Raw genomic sequence first — 14855 nt, 5'->3', positions numbered from 1 at the left:
CACCAGACTGAATTACTGTTGGTGTTAATTTAGAAATCATCACTGGACTGGATTGCATTTTATTTAACTGTTTGGAACTCTTTAGTGAGTGTTAGAGAAACTAATGTTGTTGAATTAACACTGTATTTTTAACATACTACACTTACACTGGAAATCTAACACTTTTGAATTTGCTGTGTACCAGTTAACAGTTAAAACATTCACGAAACACACACACACACACACACACACACACAATAAATTTATACTTTGAACTCACCTAGTACGATAAAGAATGAAAATCTCTTCACAATGTGACTGACTGCACACAAAGTGGTCCAACAGGCTGAAAAATAAAAGACAGTTAACGCTGTGACTGAGTGGTCAGCCACGAACACCAACCGGCGCAGCTCCCACTCATAGGGTCACATTTTTCCAGCCCAACCACGAGAAAACTTTACAAATTATATTTGTAGATGTTAAATATTCTTACAGTATTTCGTTAATTGCTGAACTAGAAAAATATGACCCTAAGTAAAAAAAGAAGTGAAGAGCTACCTTTCTCGCACCTACCTCCACCAGCACTCCTCAGAAATCTGGTGGGGGAATTCTGAGGAGTGCCTTCTGGTGGGGGAATTCTGGTGGGTGCCTGAAGGACCCGTTGCATGCAGTCACTCATCACACCACTAGGTGGCTCCAAATATATGTGTTGATTAAAAATCTAATAAATGCATACAATTATTATAATTATATTGGTTAAAATTACATATGACATGACATAATGAGACTTTTAGTGCAAATCTGACACTTTTAATGCACTTTTGGTGCAACTTTGCATTAAAAGTGCCATTATTTACCTAAAGACACTTCATGACAACAGTCATAACCAGTCATGAAGACTCCTTCATGTTTATGAATGTGTCATGTCAGTCTTATGCACACCTTTTCAAATAAAGTGTTACCAAGAAGGTAATTGTAAATGGAGGAAAAGAGTCATTAGTTCCTCACTGTGGAACATGACAGGAGCAGGAAGCTTTTTTCCAGCAAGGACAAAGAAACGTTTGAGATGCAGAATGGAGCTAAACTCAGGACGGTCCTGGGAGGAAACCTGTTAGAAACGGCAGAAGACTTGAGTCTGAGGCAGAGGTTCACGTTCTAGCAACACACACAGTCAGACGCATAATGAAAGAGTTCAGATCAAAGCACATTCCTGTGATAAAACTGCCCTGTCAAAGTCCAGAACTGAATCCAATTTAGAAGTGATGGCAGTACTTGATGTTCACACACCGTCTCCGTCCAATCTGGTTGAGTTTGAGTCGCTTTGTACAGAGTGGGCAAAAATCTGTGTGTATGTGCAACACAGGTCTACACACAAACACTTTTTACTGTAACTACAGCTACAAAGCTTTCACAGTATGACCCAGGGCATTTAATACAAGTGCATACTTCATATTCCCAATTTTTATTTGTAAAAATCTTTTACAAGTACATTACAGGTTGCCTTTCTCCAGTAGTCAGTCACCAATAGAAACTGAATGCTTTAGTTTAGACATGTGGCAGAAAACATGAATGAAATGTCTTTAGTGGAAACATTTCAGCACAGATTGAAAAAAAAAAAAACAGCCGGGATGTCAGCATCTGTAACTCATCCACATCTCTGTGAGTCATGAGCAGCAGTCAGCCAAACAATGAACTTCCAGACACATTCAGGACTTCTCTTTCTCCTCACACACGCAGGCCTCCATGGCTCCATGGCTCTTACTATTACCACTAAAGTGAGAAACTAAAGGCTTGAACCTTGGAATCAGATTTATGTTAAGGCAGAGCAGCTAAGGACATGTGCCTTTTCCTTTCCTGTGATTCAGCAGCAGAACTATAAATATGTATCTACATTATCTGAGTCACAGATTACCAAAAGGTTTCTAATTTTGTCTCATTCATATGACAGTTGCTGACTTCATTTTAACATGTTCGACACTAAAATGAGATGTTAATGCTACAACGAAATTAATGCATTTCTTTTTAGTTTGCTGAACTGAGAATATTAATCCTCTACCTGCTGTTTACCTTAAATTATTAAAGTATTGGAGTGTGGAGTTCTCTCTGCAGGACGTAACCAAGAATATAAGTATAAACATGGTTTTTATTTTTCCTCAACTGAAACGTGTGGAGTTAATTTACTTTAAGCTCCTTCAGCACCTCATTCTAAGAGTTTAAAATAATACAGTAAATAATAGAATAAAGTGGGACACCCCTTCAAAAACCATGCTCAGTTCTCACTCATTTCTATTATTTAAACAGATGAAACTTAATCTGTCCAGATGGGTTGTGTAAGCAGTTCTCAGCCTGGCAGAGGACATTATATTTTGTTTTGTAAATAAATCACTTTTAATGTGTTTGATTTCAATAATATTTTCCCAATATGTAAATAAAATAAAACCACTTGCCATTTAATTGTTCATATTTAGCAGAGTTTAAACATGTACACTAATCCCTTGAGTGTACAGACTTTATTGTCTAACTCTACTGCTCTGTTTAAGGATGTCAAAACTTTACATGCTTGTTTCATAATTGTATTTTCTTGGATTTGTCATTCCCACAATATGTCTTAAACAAAAATAATTCTCTGTGTTTTTTCTGTCTGTGAGTTATGAAAAGACAAACATGTGGCTTCCATTAAACTACACACTCCAATAGCTGATGGTGTTGCAAAATACCTTAAGAAATTATGGGGAAAATGAGCCCTTCAGTGTTGCTAACGCTCGTCTGCATATAGTGATGAGCCTGAAATCCAACCTGATCTACTGTTCACTGCTCATGAGCTGCTGCCAGCATGTTGTGGGTCAGAGGGACTCACAGGATCCCATCAAATTCAGCCTGAAGCATTTAGTGATGCTGATCCAAATTTAGAAATGTCTCTGTGTTGTATGAGCTACTCTTGTCATTCAAAATGTGTTGTAGTTAAAATGTGCTCAACAAGAAATACAGCAAGCCGGAAATCCAAAGTTGTTTTTTTCTGTGTCTGGGTTTCTGGCAGCAGTGACCACACATGACTTTGTTTGCAAATTGTAGTCCGCTTGCAAAGTTGCTCAATGTGAAAGCAAACTGGACCAAACAATCAGACTAAAGGACTTTCCTGGTATGAAAACCTGCTTTACTTGACTAATCACCCATCAGTGTTAGGAATAATATCATTTGATTCCACTCACCAGCCAATTTATCAAATTATTGAATTATTAATCAAAATTTTATATCATTTTGCAAAACAGCTCAGTCCTTCTCTAAATACATCCAGGAAGCCTTGATTGTACAGTCTTCAGTGTTGGCCTTTAACTGTGCAACAAATTGTTCCTGCTGAGCAAATTGATTCCAAATTAAATTCATTATTAAATGTTCAGCGTCAACCAGCAATGCATTGCTCCTGAAAAGAAGACAAGGCTACGTCGGGGACAGCCGTATGAAGACATAGCTCAGAGACTCAGGCTGACTGAACCTGTCAGGTTAGTGACTGTCAGAATGTTGGAAGCCGTCCATAAAGTCATTTCTTAACACCCTGCAGGGTTACAGCCACGGCCTGTTGAGTTAAAGTGTAAAGGTGCAAGACACTATTTCACCTTAACAGCTTTCTCTGCATGGCCCCTCGCTCTGCTACTGTCAGAATACCAAACCGAGGATTTCAGCTTTCTCTACAGTGCCGGGTGAATCTATTAATGCCTGGACCTCACAGACTTCTGGCTGGCCACCAGCCTGATGGAGTTAGGAGGATCGGAAAGAGGAATTTGAAGCAGAGTGTTTGGTTTTTTTGGAGGGGAGAAAAATAAAAATAAATTCTGAGACCACTGTACACATAGTTCTGGATTGTTGGAGGTTTGTGGAATGATACGTCCCAAACTGGCACAATGAAGTGAAGAGAAGAAATGGCTCTAAGGTTAATCTCAGCAGTGAAAACAACTAATCGGTTTGTTTCTAGCAGCCACACATGTCCAGTCCAGACCTGAACAAACTTAGACAAAGAGTCTCCACATGGTCTAAGCTTTTGGTTCTGATGACTTTAAAGAAAATAACCTATTAAACTAGGAGCAGTTACATAGATAATTAGCTTTGAAAAACATACTAGTATAAGGGGTTCAGTGAAGACTATTGCTTAGTGTGTATTGTATTAGTGTGTACACAGTTTATTATTTCACAGCAGACATAAACAGGTTAGCTGTGGGATCATGTTCAGATTTCTAAATGCTAACAATCAAAAGCACAGACTTCTGTTTTCTTCTGTTTATTAATTAATAGTTTAGAGAATTAATGTGAAAAAGTTTAAATTTTATAAAGAATTCTGAAAGGAAATGTTAGTTCTGTTGTCTTACTCTCAGAAACATTGCATGTGTCAGAGTCCAGCTTAACATCAGCTGATAGCCCCGGGTTCTCAGACAACAAGGAGGGAAACAGTAACACAACACCAAGGGAGGACAATTCAGCTAGTTAGCTCTTTTTTTTTATTCCCCAACGGAATAAAATGCTCCGTTTTCTTGTTTGTGTAAAATAACAAAAATATTAAAATGTCCAAATCAGAACAAACTAAAATCGTCCAAGAGGGCCAACATCCACAAAATCCAGTGAGGACGGCGAATCCTGCGCTCCGTCCAGCCTGTAGTCGCGGCCCCAGCGCCACCGCCTCCTGTGGTCGTTCCAGCCCACTCTAGTTGCTCCGCGTAAAGCGCCGCCCACTGGCGTCCTGTTAGGACAAAAACACCTGACCAGAAAAGCGATCGCTGAACAGCGGATGTTTTATCTGTCCCAGCAAGGGTCCCTGAAGACAATCAGTGGAAACGTTACTTACTGACCAGGGCAGAGTTCCCCCTCTGCCCGCTGACGGTCCGACACGTCGTTCCCACTGATTGTATCCTCTGCTGCCAAACACTGGCTCGTTCGGGGTTGCAGTCTTCCGTCACGAACCTTCCTGGATTCCCCTTTTTCTTCTCTTCTCAACGCGAAGTCCTCTGCCTTTTAAAAGCCACTGCCAGTGTAACCCAGGGTGAAAAAACTGCTCTTAGTCCCGCCTTACTGCCCCATTGGTTAGAGTGACAGTCTAACCAATGGTTAGACTGTCACTCACCTGATGTAATTATTTAGGCTTGCTCCAGCTTTCCCCAGTCAGGTGTGAGGGGGAGAGCTGGAGACAAAGGAGCTACAGGTTGGTGTTCTCAAACAATCAGTTATCTCTTTGTTTGTAATGCACTTTTTAACCTCACAATATAAAAATCATGTAGATCCAAAAAATCCAGTGAGTTTGGAGCCTTGAAGTTGCCATGCTCCCAACTATTATTGAAATTGGTGAGTAGTGAGCACAATGTTGTTTTAGCATGTTGGTTGGTAGCTAATGCTAATTGTGATCAATTGTTGTAATCTAACTTCTTTAAGATGATGAGATAAATGTTTCTTCATTTGGTCTGACAGATTAGATATATTGCATTTATTTCTGTGTGAAACTGAAAACTCTAGTTAACTAGCCGGCTGGAAATTTACTGGTCCTGTTTATTTTAATACAGGCCAGGTGATCCCTTTTTAGGGTAAAGGATGGCGAGCTTCTGAAAACTGGCTGGAGCCAGGAGAGCCCTAAGAATCACTTCATCCTGGTTTGGTCTGTATCAATTCCCCCTCCATCTCACCACTCGGGCACACACTCCATTATTCATCTCTTCATCCGAAAGAACTTGCGCTGGGACATTTTCAACTTAAATATCTGGATAATTCAACCATGGACTTCTGAATGTGTGTCGGTCAGGCTTTGGACTGACCAGCGGGGAAGTCAAGACCAGTTGTGCACAAACCAATGAAGGACTGCTGCAGTACTGTGTATATTTCTTTTTTTTATTTTTGGTCCTATGTATGTTTGTCTTGTATTGTTCACTTTAATTTTGTCTAATACATGGTATTGAAAGCAGTTCTTTTGTATTGTTTAATTGATTACTGACAACAGCTCCAGTAGACGAATTCTAGTCTTCTGATTTTTTCCATCTAGTCCTTTTACACTTTAAATAGTGTTACACCAGCGACTTGCAGGTTCCAGGTATGCTGCCTACGGGCACGCCCACCCTGTGCAGGTGACTGGAATCAGCTATTAGTTCTCGGAGTCCACAGTGACTAAAAAAACAAAACATGCAGCAAAAACACTCAATAAAAACCACACTTAAAAAGTAAAAACAAATTTCCACTGTGTGACACATGCAGTGTTTGTAAAGCTGTTCAATACATGTTGTTTTTGATTAGTTTTTCAAGGGGCAGAATTATGCGATTTCTAGCCACATAGTCCTATTTTATAACATAATCAAGTAACTGGTAACTTCAGTTATTAAACTACAGATATAAAATATGACTTAAAATAAAGTTTATTTTGCAGTCTAATACCTTGAGATTTTACCTCTGTATCTTTAAAAACTTCTGCTTTTTCTCAATTTCCTCTTTCAGGAAGTCATCACAACATGACTCCTCTATTAACCCTTTAACAACATTTTTAACCAACGTTGCACTGAACTCAGTGGATGCTCAGTTCCACCAGGTGTTGATTGCTGCTGGCTAGTCTGAAGGAGCTGAGTGGGGGAATCACAGGAGAGGGTTGCTCTGTGAGGTGGAGGCTCGGAAACTGCCTCCACCTTGCCTTTGACGAACGTCGTCCTCAAAGATGGAGCTAGGTACACCTACATATTTTGCACAGCTGAACGGTTGCCATGGGAGACTAAAAGATTCTTCAAACATGAATCAAGGCAACACTCCAGGTGTGATTTTGATGAGGGAATAACATGACATGATGTAAAGCTCAAAAAAAGTTGATTTTACATAATGCTGCCCCTTTAAGGATAATACTTTATGGATAAATACCATAACAGCGTGTGAGGATTTGAGTTTTCTGTGTTTAGGTTTCTGTGTCAGTTGAGTCTCCGTGTTGTTCCATCTACCCCTTGATTGATCCCAGCTGTGTCTTGTTTCCTTGATTATTCCCCTGTGTATTTAATCCCACCTGTGTCAGTGTTTCCTCCTCAGGTCCTTGTCTATTTTGTTGTCTAGTCTTTTCAGTCTAATGCCAGTTGCTACCAGTGTGAGAATCATTGCCGTTGCCTCACCTGTGCTGCCTCACAGTTTTCATGAAATGTTATTCGGTAAATGACACTTTTAATGCAAAGTTGCTCTAAAAATTGCATTGAAAGTCCATTAAAAATGCCAACTTTGCATTAAATTATCATAATTTACAAAATCATGCAAAGTTGGTACTTTTAATGCAACTTTTAGAGCAACTTTGCATTAAAAGTGTCATTATTTACCAAATGACACTTCATGAAAACTGTCATAAACATTCATAAAGACTTCTTTATGTTCATGACAGGTGTTGTCATGTTTATGACAGTGCAATGTCAGTCTTATGCACACCCCTTCAAGTAAAGTGTTACCAATTATATTTTATTGATAAATAACAGAATATAAAAATCCAGGCACCACAGGTGAGCTTCTACCTCACCATCCTACAACCGTACATTATGATAGTGTTGCATGATAGTAATATTTTGACTCCACCCCAGATCTGTTCCAAACATATTGAATCATATCACTAAACTTATTTATTTTTGTGTAGAAAAATGATGATCTCACGTAAGAAGTGACTCTAAATGGTCTCTAAATACACAACAGACCAAAGCAAAGTCCCAAAGCAAGCTACAGATAATTCATTGTGAAAGACTTTGTAATGCTGCAAAGATCTTTTAGTACCAAAGTCAAAGTAGCTATATATATGCATGTGCTGCAGCTTGACTTCCAGATAGTCGTTATAGATCATATAACACAAGCCGAAGAGACTTTTTTTTTTTTTGACAGTTAAAGTCACAAAGACCAGAAATAACTTCAGCTGATGTATAGCTACCATTAGCTAAATGCTTTAAAGCAGTTGTTTCTATGTGGGCCTGCCTCAGGCATGCTGCTCCCTCCTCTCTGTTGTATGTTGTTATTTATGACTGAGAGGACATGTTCAGGAGAACGCCTCGTACCCTGGGAAGTGTGAGCCCCACCTCGAGTATTTATCACGCTCCAGTGCAGCTAGAAGTTACAGCAACCTCTGCTCTTCTTTATTTGTGCACGAGAAAACAGTTCAGCTTCATCAAACTCAATGTTTATGCCTCTTCAATTTACACAAGGTTAGTCAGGCAGAAACGCCGCAATTTTTAGATGTCGTGTTAGAACAGCAAAGTGAACTGAAAGTGAACTCTAATGTTAAGGCCAAAACAAAGTTTATGAACATCTGACTCAGTGGGATTGAGCGTGCCTGTAACTGGAGAGGCACTGAACAGTTGAGGCCTTTATTTCAAATGATTAATTCAGAACCTATTCACTATAAAACTGCAAACAATAAAACAGAAGTAATTTTTGAAGCCATTCTGTGATTTGTCACAATAAAACACAGTTTTGCTCTTTTAAAATGAAGAAAAAAGGATCATAAAGTCCAGACTCTAAGCTGTTCTTTCTATCATATATAAGTAGGCTTAGCAGAGTTTAAGGAAGATGAAATATGGTCGTCACTGATTGTTGTTGCTTCCACAATGTCCCCAGTGACAGATGAGCTGTGGTTTATAATAACTGACACCATGATGTCCAAAAGTATCAGGATTCATACTTAACAATTGAGACGCTTTATTACTAATGAACAAAATAATAAAGTGAGAGAAAAAAAAGGCTCTGCTGTAACTCTTCATTGGCTATGAATTATGTGTGATAATATCTGGATTATTAAGTTTCATGACACACACCAACACATGAAATTGAATAATTATAATGAAACTGAATAAAAAAATCAATCCACATGCCTGTGTTAGACATGTTAGGTTACCATAGTCAAACTGTAGACACCATGACAGTTACTTATTGCATGATCAGATATGTAAAGGGGCAGTGTTAGGTAAAATCAACTCTTTCGAGTTTTACATCCTTTTATAATATTTCCTCATCAAAAACAAACTTTGCATGTTGCCTTGATTATTTCATGCATGTTTGAGAAATCCTTTAATTTCCCATGGCAACCTCCTGGTGGGACCTAGCTCTGCCTTCAAGTCGCTTCCAAGCTGTGTCTCAGTAGGATCGAGGCACCAAGAAACTTCCAAGCTTCCACCTAACAGAGCAACCCTCCCCCGACTTCCCCACTCAGCACCTTCAGACTAGCCAGCAGCAATTAGCAAACACCTGGTGGATCTGCATAGCTCATTATAGGAGCTACTTCTCAGTAAAAAGCTGTTAAAAATGTTGTTAAAGGGTTAATAGAGGAGCCATGTTGTGATGACTTCTTGAAAGCAGAGTTTCAGAAAGAGCAGGAGTTTCTTAAAGAGACAGAGGCCCAATTTCAAAGGGTTAATTTAGGAAGTCAAATTTTATACAACTGATGGTAAAAAAGTTACTTAATTGTGCTATAAAATGGCATTATGCAACCTGGAAAATACATAACACTACCCCTTTAAACATTTTGTCTCTAGCTCTCTCTGGAATCTTTAAATGGTGAATTAGAAACTCGTCCTGGCAACACAGAATACCACGCTGCAGTGAGACAGTAATTCCCCAAAAGTGTGTCAATCACAAACACACATCTGCTCTTTGTGGCTGAACTCTGACCCTGCATTTCTTTTCTTTACAATCAGCTGGGAAAAGCATTGGTTGGTTGTGATACTAGGAACTGGGCTCAGAGAGTCATTAAGGAGGCTGAAAGGAAGAAATTACAAAGTGAGGATCTGTGAAGCATGTCTGCTGCTACAGACCTGGTTATCTTTGCCTGTCATATGTGACATAACTTAATATGTCATGACACTAAGATTAAGTGAGAATTAATTTATTCACCTTCAAACACATTTGCATGATGATGACTAACCCAGTTATTAGTTCACTAACAACTTACACACAGTTCCACTTCAAGAAATAATGTAACTGCATCATTCATGCTTTTTTTCTTATTGGCTTGAGCGTGTTAATGCCATGTGACTATGGCCTTTCTGTGTGTCCCACTTCTTTACCAAGATTGCCCTCTGATGTGAAGCTAGGATGTTGTTCTCACCTCCCCCCACACACATTCCTTTCACCCTCCTCTTGCTAATAAAAGTGACAAACAAACTGAAGGTTTTCAGAATGGTAAATGGACTGAACTTATATAGCACTTTTCCAATCATTTTTGACCAACTTTGCATGATTTTGTAAATAATGACAATTACAAAGTTGGCATTTTTAATGGACTTTCAATGCAACTTTTAGAGCAACTTTGCATTAAAAGTGTCATTATTTACCGAATGACACTTCATGACAAACTATCATAAACATTCATTAAGACTTCTTTATGTTCATGACAGGTGTTACGTCATGTTTATGACAGTATCATGTCAGTCTTATCCACAACCCTTCAAATAAAGTGTTACCAAAGGATTTCATTGACCTTCCAGATGTCATGACACAGAAACTAATGCTTGTTTCAAAGTGAAATGTTCCACAACAGGACATCGACAAGTCGCCATACCTGCAAAGCGTCAAGCTCCACAACATGGATGATGACGTAGATCTGCTCATTGGCACAAATGCACCTAAAGTAATGGAGCCGTGGGAGCTGATCAACAGTCGGGATGAAGGCCCATATGGAGTTTGGACCAGAGTTGGATGAGTCATCAATGGTCCCCTCCGGAGTGAAAGGGTTAGGATCTAAAGTCCGTCCGTCCGTGCCCATCTCCAGCCCCGTGAGAGGCGGGTTCTCCCTGGACAGGTTGCCAGTCTGTCGCAGGGCAACACAGAGACAGATGGTACAAACAACCATACACACACACACACACACACACACACACACTTAGGGAGAATTTGGAGAGACCAATTTACCTAACAGTCATGTTTTTGGACTGTGGGAGGAAGCCGGAGTACCCAGAGAGAATCATGCATGCACAGGCAGAACATCCAAACTCCTTGCAGAAAGACCCGGGGCCGGGAATTGAACCCAGGACCTTCTTGCTGCAAAGTAACAGTGCTACCAACTGCGCCACTGTGCAGCATCTAAAGCAGGGGCGGGTAATATTTTTTTCCTTGGGCCGCATAAGAAACAGAAAATATTGTGTAGGGCTGGGCCAAAAGGCTGAACTCAATTCTGCATAATATTTATTGTATTTCTTTATATCAAAAAGCAGTAAATAGCATTGTTTTGACAAGTGGGCAAGACTAGTATATGTTAAAGCTATGCAATGAAAAAGTGAGGTTGCCTTCCAAAAAATGTAATTTATTCACACAAATTTCTCAAAACAATGTTAGACAAAATGTTAACATTTCTACTATTTGTGGCTCATATTAGTGAACATTTTCCATCACATTCACTCCAAAACACATTTGAGTTTCATATACTGTTGGAAAGTTATGTAAAAGTTCTGATCATTTTAAAGACATCTCAACATTGTCTTTGTGCTCCAAACATTAAGTAAGAAACAACATATTGAACTGTCCCTGAACTGTGATTTTGAGATTAAGGCTTCCAGATAAAGTGTCCCAGTTCACTGCTAACTGGTGCCTTAACATGCTTACATTTGTGGTCTAACCACCTTATTTGGTTTGTTCTTTTTCCTTGTTCAGTGAGAGAAATCTAATCTCTCCCGGGATTTAACGAGTGTATCAAAGTCAGGTTGAATGTCTGAAGTGGAGATGCAAAGCACAGCTGACAAATGATCATCAGTGAGAGAGGATCCCTATCTGGATTTTGCCAATTTCATCACTGAAAATGTTTGTTCGCAAATGTAGGTAGAGCCAAAAAGCACAAACATCTTCTGAGCATGTTTCCTAATGTTAGGAAAGTTCTCCTCTTTGAGAGAAGAGCAGAAATCCAGCAGAGATCCTGTCTTAAAGGTCTTGGTCATTACTGCATCAGACTGCAGTTCAATGAGTTCCAGCTGAACCTCACTGGATGCATCATCCACACTGAAGGTAAAGGGAGAGGAAATCATGTGCATTTTACCCTCCATTGTTCCGAGATCCTTAAAGCGCCTTGAAAACTCATCATGCAATGCTCCTAGCATGGCTGAGTATCTGCACAGGTGATCAGCTGATGGTGTGACTTCTTTCAGGGTTTGCATGTGAGTGAGATTGTTGCTCTCCAGTTGTCTTGAAAGAAACTGTATATTTCTCATGAAAGCCTTCACCAGGCTGTGCATTTCATGTACAAAAATGGCCTTGCCTTGCAGCTTGGTGTTCAGTTCGTTCATCAGGGCAGTCACATCAACAGCAAATGCAAAATCTTCCATCCTTTCAGTCTTCATCTGAAAGTTCTGAGATGTCTTTGCCTTTCGTCTCACAAAACTCTGGAATCTGTACTTTCAGGTCCCAGACTCTTTTTAGCATTTTGCCCAATCTGAGCCATCTGATTGAAGTGTGGTAGCCAATGTCACAAGGCTCAGTCTCATGCTTCTCCAGAAGTGTGACAAACTGTCTGATTCAGTGCCCGTGCCCTGATGAAGTTTACTATTCTAGTAACATCAATAACATGGTTAAAGTTTAGCACTGAATTGCACAACGCATGTTGGTGTATAATACAATGTAAAAATATCAATTTCTGATCTGGGTCAATTTCACTCGTTTTGTCCTACATACATTTTAAAAGTAAGATATTTTTTCCTGTAAGATTTGGACAACCATCCGTGGTGTCCCATTTCAGTCCCAAGTTGCCCATACACGGTATTTACCTCCGTGAAGAGATCGCTCCCTGTCGTCGTCCCTTTTAAGGACTGAATAGTTGCCAGCTCCACCGTAATCTTCAAGTCCGGCGTTATCCCACGGACGAATATGAGTAGCTGGGCTGTGTCGCGGACATCATAGCTCTCGTCCAAAGCCAAGGAAAAAAAGTCAAAACTTGGCACTTCACGTTGCAGCTGCAACTCCTCCACGTTCCCCGCAATGTCCTCGATCCTCCTCATCACGGTCCGCCTGGTCTGGACAGCGAACTTGCTCGAATGGGGCTTTTTTTTTTTTTTCAGGGCATATTAACACTGCAGAGTCTACCAAGCACTCTTTCACAAAATCCCCCTCCGAGAATGGCTTGCTGTTTTTTTTTTTCTATTTTGTGGAATATCACAAAGCTGGTCTTGGTTGCTGCATCGAAGGATGCTTAGAGCTTGGTAAAAAAAAAAAAAAGAAAGAAAAAAAAAAGCCTCGCTGCGTTCAACAGTTTAGCTAACAAAGCTTCTGATTTTCGCGCTTTTTCGGCCCATGTTTCGTCTGGTAATGCCGATTCAGATTAGTCCTTAAACACGGCGATCTGCTCCCCACAAACTAAACACACGGCTTTACCTCTAACTTCAGTAAATAAATAACTGTTGAAGAAGATCTAGGTTGTAATATTTCTTAAGAAAGAAACTCTTTGGCTCGAACTTCTTCGATCCCAGGTTCCCCCGGCGGGCCGCGTGTAGCCACACAAAAACAATGAGTGCAGACGTCACAGAATTGCAGTTCAATCCAATAGAAGACAACGCATAAAATTACAACAGAAACTGCAGAACAACAGAGACATACATTCATTTACCTGACATAAATGGAAAGAAAGAAAGAAAGAAAGAAAGAAAGAAAAGCAAAGACGTCTTTGGAGAATTGCGAGAGCAAATCTAATTTGCTACTTCGGTGTAGAAAGTTTTATAGTTAAGGCGTATTCTTATCTTTAATTTATTCAAATAAGGTGTATCTTTGCTCATCCAACCAGGAGCTATCTCTGACCCTCTCTCTAAAGGCAGGAACTCCTGCTGTTTTACGGCTTTTCACAGATGAGTGTGAAAAGCTACAACTTCTACTTATTATTTTCCCACACAGACAAAAGGCAGTTCAAAAGATCTTAGCAAACCATCTGTTTTAATTACAGGTAACATAAAGGTCAATAGGCCAGAATAAGTTACTGATTTTAAAACTATAATTAGGCTATTTCAATCAAGACATGTTAAGTTTTAAAACTAGCATACTTTAAATTTATTTTCTTAACACAACCCAATTTTTGTTGAAAATCCCACACTCGGAATCTACCTTTCTTTTTTTAGCCTGAGCTGACATTTTTAGGGCTAAAGTCCTCTTCTGATAACGTTCAATCACGTGTACGTCTTGCATAAATAAGAAAAACAGCAACTTCAGAATAAAATCAGTGCAGCTTTAGTCCATGAATGAGGTGAAATTAGAAAGTATGTCTATTTTGGAATTTCCAGTTAACCTTACAAAGGTGGTCAAAGTCAACTAAGGGTATGTGGTCTGTGCTGTATGATGCCCAGGCAGGGGCAATTCTAGGGTCTGACCTTTAGGGCTGAGAACATATTCGTTGGTGCAGTTTTCTAAATCTAACTGCTTATTTACATACATTCACAAACTAAATTAAGAGACATGTTGTTAGTAATTCATAGAATAAAATAACAATGTTCATTTTACTTAAACATATACCTATAAAGAGTAAAATCAGACAAACTGATTATTTTTCCAGAGGTGTATATATTCAGTTTGAAACAGAATATCAAGACTACATCATGCCTCCCAACATCTGCTAACAATAATCAGAGACAATCAGCTGTGGACTGACACAGTCCTAATGTGGTCTGTTCCCCTGGATTTTAAAATAAAATCTACTCAAAACTATGCATTTTCAGACATTTGAAGTACATTTTACTAAATTCATAGGATTAATTAACCTAAAACCAGTTTATTATCAAGGTAGAAGTTCAGGTTAATGACTAGTTCTTACCAGTCATTAACCTGAACTTTATTTGAAAATGATACTTAGATTTTTCATTACCCTTATTTTTATCGGAATGTTATGTGGTGGCTGGCCTTTTTTCTTTAAACAAGAATGTTTGTCCATCTATGGAAAAGTG

The 14855-nt window shown here is 39.3% G+C and overlaps 1 pseudogene; it reads right to left on the bottom strand.

Annotated features, from left to right (window-relative positions):
• Positions 1 to 9696: 9696 nt before the first annotated feature.
• Positions 9697 to 12685, bottom strand: LOC148157539 (general transcription factor II-I repeat domain-containing protein 2B-like; annotated as a pseudogene).
• Positions 12686 to 14855: the final 2170 nt, after the last annotated feature.

Source organism: Poecilia mexicana, unplaced genomic scaffold (genome assembly GCF_051168715.1).
Source record: "Poecilia mexicana isolate PSO_F unplaced genomic scaffold, ASM5116871v1 scaffold_10, whole genome shotgun sequence".
NCBI lineage: Eukaryota > Metazoa > Chordata > Actinopteri > Cyprinodontiformes > Poeciliidae > Poecilia > Poecilia mexicana.
This window is presented reverse-complemented; position numbering and strand designations above follow the sequence as displayed.